The sequence below is a fragment of the Lissotriton vulgaris genome, unplaced genomic scaffold (genome assembly GCF_964263255.1).
Source record: "Lissotriton vulgaris unplaced genomic scaffold, aLisVul1.2 SCAFFOLD_1514, whole genome shotgun sequence".
In the NCBI taxonomy this organism is placed as follows: domain Eukaryota; kingdom Metazoa; phylum Chordata; class Amphibia; order Caudata; family Salamandridae; genus Lissotriton; species Lissotriton vulgaris.
The window spans coordinates 520,992-532,640 of NW_028251885.1; positions in this window are offsets into that span (position 1 = coordinate 520,992).

Genomic DNA, 11,649 nt, shown 5'->3' on the forward strand with positions numbered 1-11,649 from the left:
CTTCTTGTAGCATCACAGATCGGCTAGTTGTTTCTGGAGTTATGAAAAGCAGGCAGATCTAATAGTCCTCCCACAGTAAAATATATATATCACCCATCGAACGAAATCAGATTTTAGTGTTTTAACTTAAATATGACTATATTTAAATATGATATATTTTTTTACCGTGTATTTTTTATGGAGTGTAAATTACGAAATAAACATTTTATATCTACCTATAACCACCATTGCCTTTCCACAACCACAGGTACAATGTGGGACACGTTGGGTGTGCAACACCAAACTTTATTCCAGGTTCATTTGAACTACAAAGAAACTTTAAGAGACAATATGTTCGTGAACTTTTTTTAATGATTTTTTTCTATGCAGTTTTTCATAGTTTGTTCATTTGTAGTTTGTTTCAGTTGTCTGCTTTTATTTTGAATTCTGTTTAGAGGTATATTATTATATTTTATGCCGTCATTCATTTTTTTTCAGATATGTTTCTTTTACTTTCTCAAGGGTTGCTATTGAATATAGGTGTATAAAGTTTAAACTGGAGGCTGTGGCTGGTAGTTGGGGAGACAGAAAAGCTTTTAAGGGTATTTGAAGATGTATCACAAGGCTGGTAGTGCTGAGGAAGAATCAGTAACATGTCTAAAGAGAAATCTTGCATACATGTTTCTATTTCTCGACTATGTTACCTTTGAATCAAGATTCTGGCTGCAGCAAGTCATTCACAGGCAAATTTAGGGTCTTATTTAGAGTCTGGAAAACAGTACAGATCTGTCAGACTTCTGGTTCACCTGCTGTGTTTAGAGCCAGGACAACTATCATGTTTCTGCTGGCAGAGCCTCCAGTGGCTGACCCGGAGGAACCCTTTTACCAACAGCCCAAATGACATTGGCGGTACACCCCCTTTTGTACCGCTTTTGGCCGCCATAAGTGTGGCAGGGTATGCTCAGACGTGAGTCCCTTGCTCACTTTGCCACTGGATTCAAGCAAGCCTGGCTGAAGATGGCTGGAATGCCAGAAACCGGTCCTCGGAAGCTTGTTTCCGGTCCAGGGAAGACATGGCTTGGCAGTTCGGGCTGGACTGTTCCCATGAGGCACAGGGTCAGACTGATTTGCATATAGCCATGTCTGTACTGGGGTGGCAGAGTGGGCCAAAGAACGGTGATGGATTAAACCCAGATCTTTTGACTGGATGTGAGTGTTTGATCGATTCAGATGCTCCGTCCATCACCACCCCCTTTTGTACCGCAAATGACATTGGGTCATAATACCTCAGACCATCTGCCCTATTTAAGGCAGACATTCCAACATACTTTCTCACCTGTTTGGGACCGCAAAGGAAAGCCTGGCCATCTCGAACAGAATAGAAAAATAATGAATAAGCCCCACATGTTGGGAGAAGACTCCAAGCATGTTCAGAGATATTTATTTTGTATTTTTCGAAAACAAACTCTCACTTAGAAAGTTTATTTTAGAAAACATACGAAAATTGCTGGGCTGGAGCGCAGAACAGGCCACCCACACTGCAAAGCTAGGGTGCTTACAGAAGAGCCGTGGAGCACATGGATCTACACCAAGCAGGTGGGGATCTCTAAAAATGGTGGGCTGGCAATCAAGTGCCTCCCTTCATTGACCTGAGTACAGCCTCACAAAACTTAAATAAGCCCCTTAGATCCTACTGCTCAAGCAGTTCTTGCCAGGAGACAGGCTCGAACTGAGGCAGAAAACAGGATTAGGCACTAAAATAAAATTGGCCTCCATTAGCAGATCATAAAGCTAAACAACGTGGCCCACAAATCGCAGCAGTTTTCAACTCATAAAAACACACTGCATAGGTGTTTTGCAGTATCTGGGAGAGCGCATGTATTTGTACTTACTGCAAGCAATGTTTGTGGTGATATTGATTAAATCAACAATAAAAACTACCCCTTCAGACCATTTAATAGGCCCACAAAGACACAAAAAACAGGCCGCTCACTGACCTCTCAGACCAACCCTTCAGGCACTGCCATGATAGGAGATCATCTTAAGGTGCACAGTGTTACTCTAGTCAAATGTATTTCTGCCGGCTGGTGAGGGAGTGAAGGAGTGAGAGAGAAAGAGAGAGTGTGTATGCGGCAGGACGAGCCCACGGGCATTCATTTTTGGGGACCAGAATGTATCTTTCCTCCTCAGACATTGACGCAGAACAAGAGAGAGGAAAACACAAAAGGGGTTAAGAAGGAAGAAGTGAAAGATAGAAAACCAGTGACAAAGAAAGAAAGCAGGAATGAAAAGAACTGGAAACAGAGAAATAAATGGGCAAGGAGTGTTTGTGGTGGAGGCATGAAGCGAAATCAACACTATACAGGTATTCGTCAACCCTGACATTCAACAGTGCCAGGTGCGGGCTTCCGGCACTTAAGGACTCATTTATGGCATTTTGGCATAGAGCAGTGCAGTAAAATCACCTTGCTGCGCTGCTCCACGGCAATGTTAAAGGGCAGGAATGCACCGTATTTAAGCAATCTGGTGCATTACTGTACTTTCCACCTGTGCTGGTGCCGTTTCGGCAGCCTAGCATTAATGTAGGCACTCTTGCACCATGGTGCAAGGGTGCCATAGTTGCGGGCAGGATTGTTTTTTCTGCTACAGGGGGCACTTTCCTGCACGAATACAATCCAAAGCGGCCTTTTCCTCTTTCAATCTGTGCTGCACACATTGAAAGAGGGAAAAACAAGGAGAAATAAACATATTTTTTCCTCGTTACGCCTTACCTGGAGATCACTTTGTAAATCACTTTGTTAATCTGAGGCAGTGCAAATTCCATGGGTGATGTGTAGGAAAACCCACCACAATGCCCATGGAACACCTTCCAGGTGCAAAGTAAGGCAGCACAGTGATTTGCGCTTTGTAGACTTGCTCATGATTTATGAGGCCACCCAAAGTCATGCAGGGTGGCATGATGAGAGTCCTAGTCACACATGTACCACTTTACGTGGATCTAAAGTGACGCAGGACTCTCATAAATAAGCCCCTTAATCTAAGCAGATAGGGGTAGTGTGTGTGTGTGCTTGTTTATGTGTGTGCGTGCACATGCTTGAGTGTGTTTTTACCCTCCACCACCCCAGTATGTATACCCATTGCCCTGATCGTGAATTTCATCTTTCTCAAGATAATAAAACGAGTACCCTGTAGTAACAGTTATCAATTAAACACTTGTAGAAAATGTTGGTTTCATTTTACACTTATGGTTGAAGGCCTTTCAAAGTGGAAGAAACAAAATAGAATAACAGTAAATTAGTTGCATTTATAAGCAATGATGTAATTGCAAAAACTGCTGACAAGGCGAATTCATAAAGTAAATTTTTATTATTGTTAAACTGCTTTTTCCCTTTCCTCCCATGGGCGCATGGCCTTGTCCATAAAGGGGCTTGTGCGTACAGTAATTTCCTCTGAGTTCTCCTACGAAGGACGAAGATCATTGCTAGTAGGGTTCCATGTGCCAGATTTCTTTAGTAGTGGTCCTATAGACCTTCTGCGTGTTACGGGCTTTGTGATAGTGTGTTACATGCAATGAAAGTGTTTTTGTGAGGCAGCTAACCCTCTCTCGTTGATTCAAAGCAGAAGAGTTCAAGCCAGATGATGTTTTCTTGAATTCCATTCTTATATTAATTAGCATCGCTCTTCTCTAATAAAGGTGCTTTTTCAACATGCCTGAGATGAGTTACAGCTGGGTGATCCAGATGATGTACCGAATTAGAGCTGAAAGGGCTTTGGGTATTTTGAGAATGACTGGGTTTAGGATCTGGTTGCTTCTCTTCATGCAGTACTTACCAGATGGCTTTGCATGCTAGCCTCTTTGAGCATTACAAGAGTTGTGTATGTGCCACTCTTTACTGATCAGGGAGTACTCTGGATCTTTTTGAAGTGCAACCGTTGTTGACGTTGTTGGCGGTTCAGGCAAGCCAGACACTTTTTTAAAAAAAAGCTTCTCTCAAGGCGGCCAATTGCTCATTTTTGTCCCATAACACAAGATGCTTCCAATGTGGGCTTGGACCTCTATATCCAGGGTTTTTGGATCCATGCTACCAAGTCTCCTTTTGCTGTGTCTTTAGTCACTCCATGTGCCTTAAGTAGGTTGCTCCCCATACGCTTTTTCTAAGATAGCCGGTTAGTCAGTGTCACTCCAAGATATTGAAACAAACTGGTTAGTGGTTTGATTCTTCAGAGACATATGTTTGCACAATGACCTCTTTGATTTTGGGCCCCAGATAATCACCTTGGATTCTAATGGATTCATTTTTAGGATGTTTTTCCCACAGTATTTTCCCATAGGGTCCAACTTAAGTTGTAAGGAATTGGGGGGGCATATTATCAAGAACGGCAATAAAATTATTGCTGCTTTAGCTGCAGGAAACTGCCGCTAAAACGGCGATAATGGGCTTGATAATATGCCCTTGTGAATTCCCATAGAAGCACAGGTTCTGGTGTTAACCTGGGCTTCTATGGAAATTCACAAGGGCATATTATCAAGCCCATTATCGCAGTTTTAGTGGCAGTTTCCTGCCGCTAAAGCGGCAATAATTTTATTGTCGTTCTTGATAATATGCCCCCGGTGTTCTTGTAGGAGAATCGAATTATTTACATACAAGACTAGTGAGATCTTTATGTTATTTATTTGTGGGGCATCTTGGGAGACTCATTTGTATGAAAGGGCATGCTATTTGTATAAAAGGTTGAACAGGCGTGGGACCAGGATATAGCCCTGTTGACCCTTCTGTTTGTGAAGAACGTTTTATTGTGTGTGCCTTTTAAGCCTATGCTGACTTAGCCTTTGGAGTCCTTGTATAGACCAACTATAATTCTCAAAAGATTTAGGGACATGCTGATGTGTTTTTTGCTTGCTCCACAGAACTAAATCTATGCTGTGCATTTCAGTCCTTGAAAAAAGCAGCAGCTGCTCCACCACAATGGTGGAGGAGCGTTGCCCCACTGGCTCAGAGCCAGCATCTAAAAAATAAAACAATATTTTAATATTGTTTTATTTTCAGCTGCAGGCTGAGCCACGTGAATATGGGGGGAGGGGCTAACGTCACAGGAGGAGTGGTTGTGCACTTCTAAGTCTGCATGTCTATTTGACACCCTAATGCCTGGAACGACACCTGGTGGCCCCCCACCCTCGGAAGTCCGCCCACCCCCACGTACCACGCACACAACCTGGGAATCATCATGGACTCCGAACTCAAAAATAGACCGCCAGATCAACGCCGTCTTGTCCTCCTGTTTCCACACCCTCCGCCACCTACGCGAGACCTTCACAAGGATCCCCCTCGAACACAGAAAGACTGTCACTCACGCCCTGGTCACCAGCAGACTAGACTACGGCAACGCACTCAATGCCGGAATAAACAAAAACCTCACACGCAAGCTACAGAACATCCAGAATGCTGCTGCAAGACTGGTCCTCAACCTGCCAGGACACTGCCACATCTCCCAGCATCTGCGCACACTCCACTGGCTCCGCATCGAAGCTAGAGTCACTTTCAAGATGCTCACCCACGCTCACAAGGCTCTCCACGACACCGGATCAGCATACCTGAACAGCCAACTCCAATTCCACGCACCCCAAAGAACCCTACGATCAGCCCAGCTCTCCTACACCGTGGTCCCCCGCACCAGAAAAACCTGATCAGGTGGCCGCTCCTTCTCCTTCCTCGCGGCCTGAGCCTGACACGCCTTCCCTCACCACCTTAGACAGACAACATCTCTCCCCATCTTCACAAGAAACCTCAAAACCTGTCTCTTTGACAGACCCCCTCCTTGATGGACTGGAACCTGTGAAACCCCCCTCCCCCAGCGCCTTGAGACCCTCATGGGTGAGTAGTAGCACTTAACAAACAAACATGTGATTGACCGTCTGTCTTAGGCCAGCCAAAGAAACATGCGTAGTTAGGTTTCTCTAACCCGGCTGTGGAGAAATGTGCCAGATTCCCTGTGCCTGAGTGGAGCGTCTCAGCAGCCTGCTTAGGCCAATCCTGGTGCTGCTCTCATGATATAAGAGCAGCGCCTGGATTGGTTGTGGAGTCTGTCCGAGGGATTGTCGGGAGCAGCTGCCCTTCCACCCCCCTGTTGCATATTGGTTTCAGCCGTGACTGGAAAAGAGGTGTGTAAATGCACTTTCTAATAATTACGAGCTGCAATGGATGAATAGGGAATACAACAGCTTTAACCTATCTTCTCAAATGGATTGGTTCAATGTATCTCTATTTGAAAGAAATTGAAAAAATGATAACAAGGGCACTCCAAAAACATCATAAGAGTTGAACCACATGACATCTAATCACCAGACTTGGCCAGTTCTGAAATAAGAAAATATGTTTGTATTCCTCACTGATCTGTTCCACACACGGATACCTACGTGTTGATGACATGTCACAGAGCTGTTCCAAGAGGAGACAGTGGATGCCATATTTAGATCTCATATTCAAGTCCACTGATTCATCCACAATCCTACCCCCCCAGGGACCAGAGGTATCTGTCTAAACATGAGGTTGGCTACAGTCTGCAGTAGGCAATCTTGCAACTGAAAAATCATCCAATGTCTATATTGTCCATATATCTGAAAGGCTGATAGGAGACAGGGCAGGGATCAGTGACTTTTTAAGTCTTGCCTGATGTAACAGAATCTACCCCACAAAAACAGAATTTTTAAAGTTATTGGCCAGTGGGATATCCTAGACTCCAGATCGTTGAGGCCGGGTGGCTCCTGTGCCTGATAGAGGCCTCACTCGAATGTTTGCTGGACCCTGAAAGGGTAGGACAAATCTTGGCACGCAAGTAGCTCATTTATGAAGAATCTATTTCCTGTGTTGCAGAAATAGTCTTTACTGAAAAATGCCAGGTGAGCGACACCAGAATGTGAACAACAGAGTAGGGCTGGGCTGTCGACCAACTGAGTAGTAAAATTCAGTCAAGCTTTAAGGATATTCAGAATTAATATGTATAAAGCACCTTTCCATGTAATGAAAATCAGTGAAGATTATTTGCGAATTTGCTGCTGAATTAGTGACTAAGACATCCATAGCTGAGAAATGTGGCTACATGAAGGTCACATATGTAAGTCTAAGCTAGGCCTACTCAGCTTTCTATCCTTCCGAGGTCTATGAACTGGGTACTGTTACGCTGGGTAATAGTGACTCTTGTTATTTCCAGTCAGGGCATTCTATGGACACTGCGGTGGGTGTTCCCACGCAACTCCCATGGATTTTGATGCATTCGTGACAATTCGAGGCGTGACAATGAAGAAATATCATTATTTCTCCTCGTTTTTTTCCTGTTTCTATGTGTGCTGCATTCTGCACACGCTGAATGTGGAAAATGCCTCTCAGGATTGCTTTTGTGCAGGAAGGTGCATCTTCTTGCACAAAAACAATCCTGCATACCACGACGGCACTCTTACACCATGGTGCAAGAGTGACTGCATTGGCGCTCGGCTGCCAAAACGGTGCCTGCGCAAGGGGAAAGGACAGGAATGCCCTGTATTGGATAAATACAACGCATTCCCGCCCTTTCCCAGTGACGCAGCGCAGCAAGGTGATTTGCTGCGCTGTCCTGCGCCACTATTTTCATAAATGTGCCCCTATGTATTTTGGGAAAGCAAAGAGGTGAAAGGATCAAAGAACAGTTACTTTAGTGGGTCACGCTAGCTGCTTCAGAGTCACTATTCCATGCACAGAGCCTCATTTCCAAACAATCTAAGCACCATCCTTCGTCATCCTCTGCCTTTGACATCTACTTCCGTCCATGAAACGAAAGAGTCCCTGGTGCAGGAAGGGGGATTCTAAGATAAAATTGCACACGTATCCTTGACCCCGGTGACATTGAGTTGGCTGCTTCCCATCATTTTTACACATCATGGATTCTTGTACTTCACACTCTGTCTTCTGCACCTTGCCAAGCAAGCCCAATCACCCTTTGAAAATAACAGAATGGTTTTAACACGTGTTTTTTTTGTAGAAAGACCCTCTGAAAGCAATCACAAAACAGGGACTGAGTTTACCTTGTTTTTTTGGTTTTAGAAAGATGTTGAGCGTAAACGGTGAAGCCTGGCAAACTCCCGTTACATCAGGCCTCGGCACAAAAGCAGACATGGCAGGGAGCATAGGTGGTGTCGGTAGCCCGCAACCCGCCTCACCTCTAGTTCTCCAATTTAATCTGGACCAGACAGCTGAGCCCGGCTTCCCGAGCCCCCCTGGGGACCGGTGCCCGTCGATCCACCCCTCCACCAAGACTTCCAAGCCTCGATAATTGATTTCCTGATGGAGGAAAAGCACCAAGTCAATTAACCTCTCCCATCCACAGCGAGGCCCACAGATGGGAATTTCAGCCTCACGCAGAGCCGCGTGGGGGTTCGGAGCCACACGGGCCAAACCCTTGAATTCATCTCAGGAAATGCCAGGTCCCCGGAAATGGATTCCGAAGGAGAAAGCCTGCGTGTGATCTGCCCCTAATCACGGATCCACGCACACACGCACTCTATCTTTCCTGATTTCGTCGTCTCCATTTCAGATGCAAGGAAAGCGGGTCTCGATAACGTGTGATGCTACAGAATCTCAAGGCTTGTTTCCTCTGCATACTAAGTGAAGACGGATTGAATGGAAGGCAGACGGACCCGTTTAGCAATTACTCGGCATTCATCGCAGGCGCGTGCTGCCACAATGCTCCATTCCCGGGCAGGGAGATTTAATGGGCGCGAGCCATGGAGAGCAAACGGTGACGTCAGCGCCGCTCACCTGGCAGGGCAGTAGAAAAGTGGAGTCTGTCCTTCCTTGCGCCCATCTGTCCCAACAGAGGCCTTAGTAACAAAAGGATGTTAGTGGGTATTATCATAAAGTGTTGCCAGCATACTACTCGCTTGTGCTTCAGAGGGCCCTGGAACACTGTAAACACATAGCGATGCAGCAAAAAAGTAGCTTGCACCACCCATTGCGCCTCCCAGGCTTTGCTGCCTATGACAGCCCAGAACCAACATAACTACTAACCACCACACTCCAACAAGTGTGACACTTGAATTCGCACTATCCCAGGCCGCCCAAAGCTATGAGTGGTCTGGCGGTCGGTATCTATATTTTTAAATTTATAATAAATTATGAAACACTCCCTTGTTATCCCCAAATGTGATGCAGTGCACGCAACAAAATTCGTTTTATTTATTTATATGTTTACTTACCTGTAATCCTCTGTAATCTATAGATTACTAAACCCACCCTGCCCTCCCCCTCCCCACATCACCACCCAGCAGCTACTCCAACCACTGACCGCTACTGGTTGTTGTGCTAACCTCAAAATTCAACAGCACCACCAGGTGGTGGACTGTCATAAGTGCCAATGTTGAGACTGAAGGGCTGTTGCGGAGCACCTGCAAACACCAGCTAAAATTAAGCACTGATATTCTTCCAAAGGCTACCATGGCAAAACAGAACCTAATTCAGTTTTTTCAGGAGGCCTGCAAGTCAGTAGAGTGAGTGTGCAGTTCCTAATTAGTTGTGAGTTTTTGATACGTGAGGCTGGAGACAGTGTGGTGCAGTGGCCAGAGTGGCTGACTCTGGAGCATGGGGTTCACGGTTTGATTCCTGGCGCTAGGGCAATAGCTCACTTTTCTTTTCAAGTTTAAGAGAGCTTTATTGAAATGTATGAGGAAGAAAAGTACATCCTAAAACAGGAATTATAAGAAACCAATGAAACATAGTACAAAATATATAAAATCAAAATATGAATATGTAATGATGCAATAGTATTAGGCAGCAGGTTAGGAGGATCAATATTAGAAAAAGTACCTTAATGAAGCAGCATTTTTGTTGGCAATAGCTCAAATAATCTCCCCGATGGCCCCCAGCGCTTTTGAGACCCCAGATGTGATTAGTTTGCACTTTACAAATACCAGATACAGACAGCGTTGTACTAACTTGCTGCTTATTACCTTGGCTGGTATGGATGCCACTGTCCGAAAAATGTATGTTTGTGGTAAGTAGCTGACTAGAGTTAGTGCAGGTTGATGCGTTCTTTGCATTCTGGTAATTGTGGTGCCGGAACCCTAGTTATTATTATAGCAGGTTGTGGTGTCACCAGGGCCCAGAGGTCCGAGGGCTCACTGTACTTCAAAACTATCCAACCGGAAGCAAGGGCCACATTTAATTGTACATCTTAGGACCAATGGCTTACCGAACACCTGTATTGCTGCAATGCATTTTATTTTAGTATCAATGAAACTCTGCTCTAATGCCTTCATTGTCTCTGAAACTAGACGGCTAGATTGGTCACTTCTGCCCCACACTGTGAGGCCTTCAAAGATTCTCCGCCAACTGCACTGGCTCACAGGAGTCCACTGAAGCATCCGTGGCACTTCCTGTGCTCTTTGTCTCACAGATCCGTCCCTCAAGAACACTTCGCTCATCCAGTCTTCACCTGCTAAAAAATCCCCCTTTGTAAATCAAGAGCTGGAAGCTGTTCATTTTCAAAACTCACTCTCTCTGCATGAAATGTTCCTCCTTTAGATATTGAAACTATACCATCACATCTCTCTTTTAGGAAAAAGATTATCTGTTTAACAGCTGCAGTGGCACTTCATGATTCTAATCTTTACTTCATGATAGTGCCGAGAGATCTTTAAGGGGAACAATTGCTCCTATGAAAGTTATCTACCATTACATTCCCGATTAAGGCCCAGAAGAGCAGAATTCCACAAATAATATATTAGTTTGGATGAGTTACTCACACATGGAATCAGGAAACTTGAGAGCCCTGGAATGTGTCAGTCTGGGTTTTTCAGCATTGTTTTTCCCAACTGAATACTTTTACATAACAAGCATTTGCAATGCAATAGGTCTTGCAGTTGTTAGAGCTTAAGCAATTGGCTAACGCAATAGAACCAATGTCTTTTAGTGTGTATTTTAGTATGTGTTGAAGCATGTCTGTACATAAGTTCATGTGCTATGTATACAGATACCCACACTCGTTTATGCCAGAATATCCTTGGTGCAACAACACCAACTGTTGCATGGCTAAACACTTATAAGGTCCCAAATGCGAGACCTATTGGCTATGCCAATGCTTGTTGTTATTAAAGTTGGCACAGTCACTTGAGCCCTTGAGTAACACACGCCGGGTGTGCTCATTAGAGGGCCGTATCCGGGGGGGCGTCCTGCCTCAATGACAAGCGTGTCACTTCTTTTCAACAGCTGGGAAAAAGGGCGGCATAATTAAGAGCCCTGGGGTCTCCAGGGTAGTGTCCAGGGACCGAGCAGCTCCTCTCCCATGCACAGGAAGCCCTGGGTTTCAGCTTTGTTTGAACAGAGAGTTTTATAATAAAGCCCTCAGCACAGAAGGCATCAAGGTACAGCCATCTCTATACTGAGAGGTTTATACTAAACTCCTGTACACAGGAGGCAGAGAGGTACAGACATCTTTACACTGAGAGTTTTATAACAGAGCTTCTCTGCACAGGAGGCTGCGAGGTATAGACATCTTTATACTGAGAGTTTTATAATAAACCCCTCTGCACAGTAGGCAGCGAGGTACAGACATCTTTATACTGAGAGGCTTATACTAAAACTCTCTGCACAGGAGACTGTGAGGTACAGCTATCCTTATACCAGAGTTTCTATAACAAAGCTT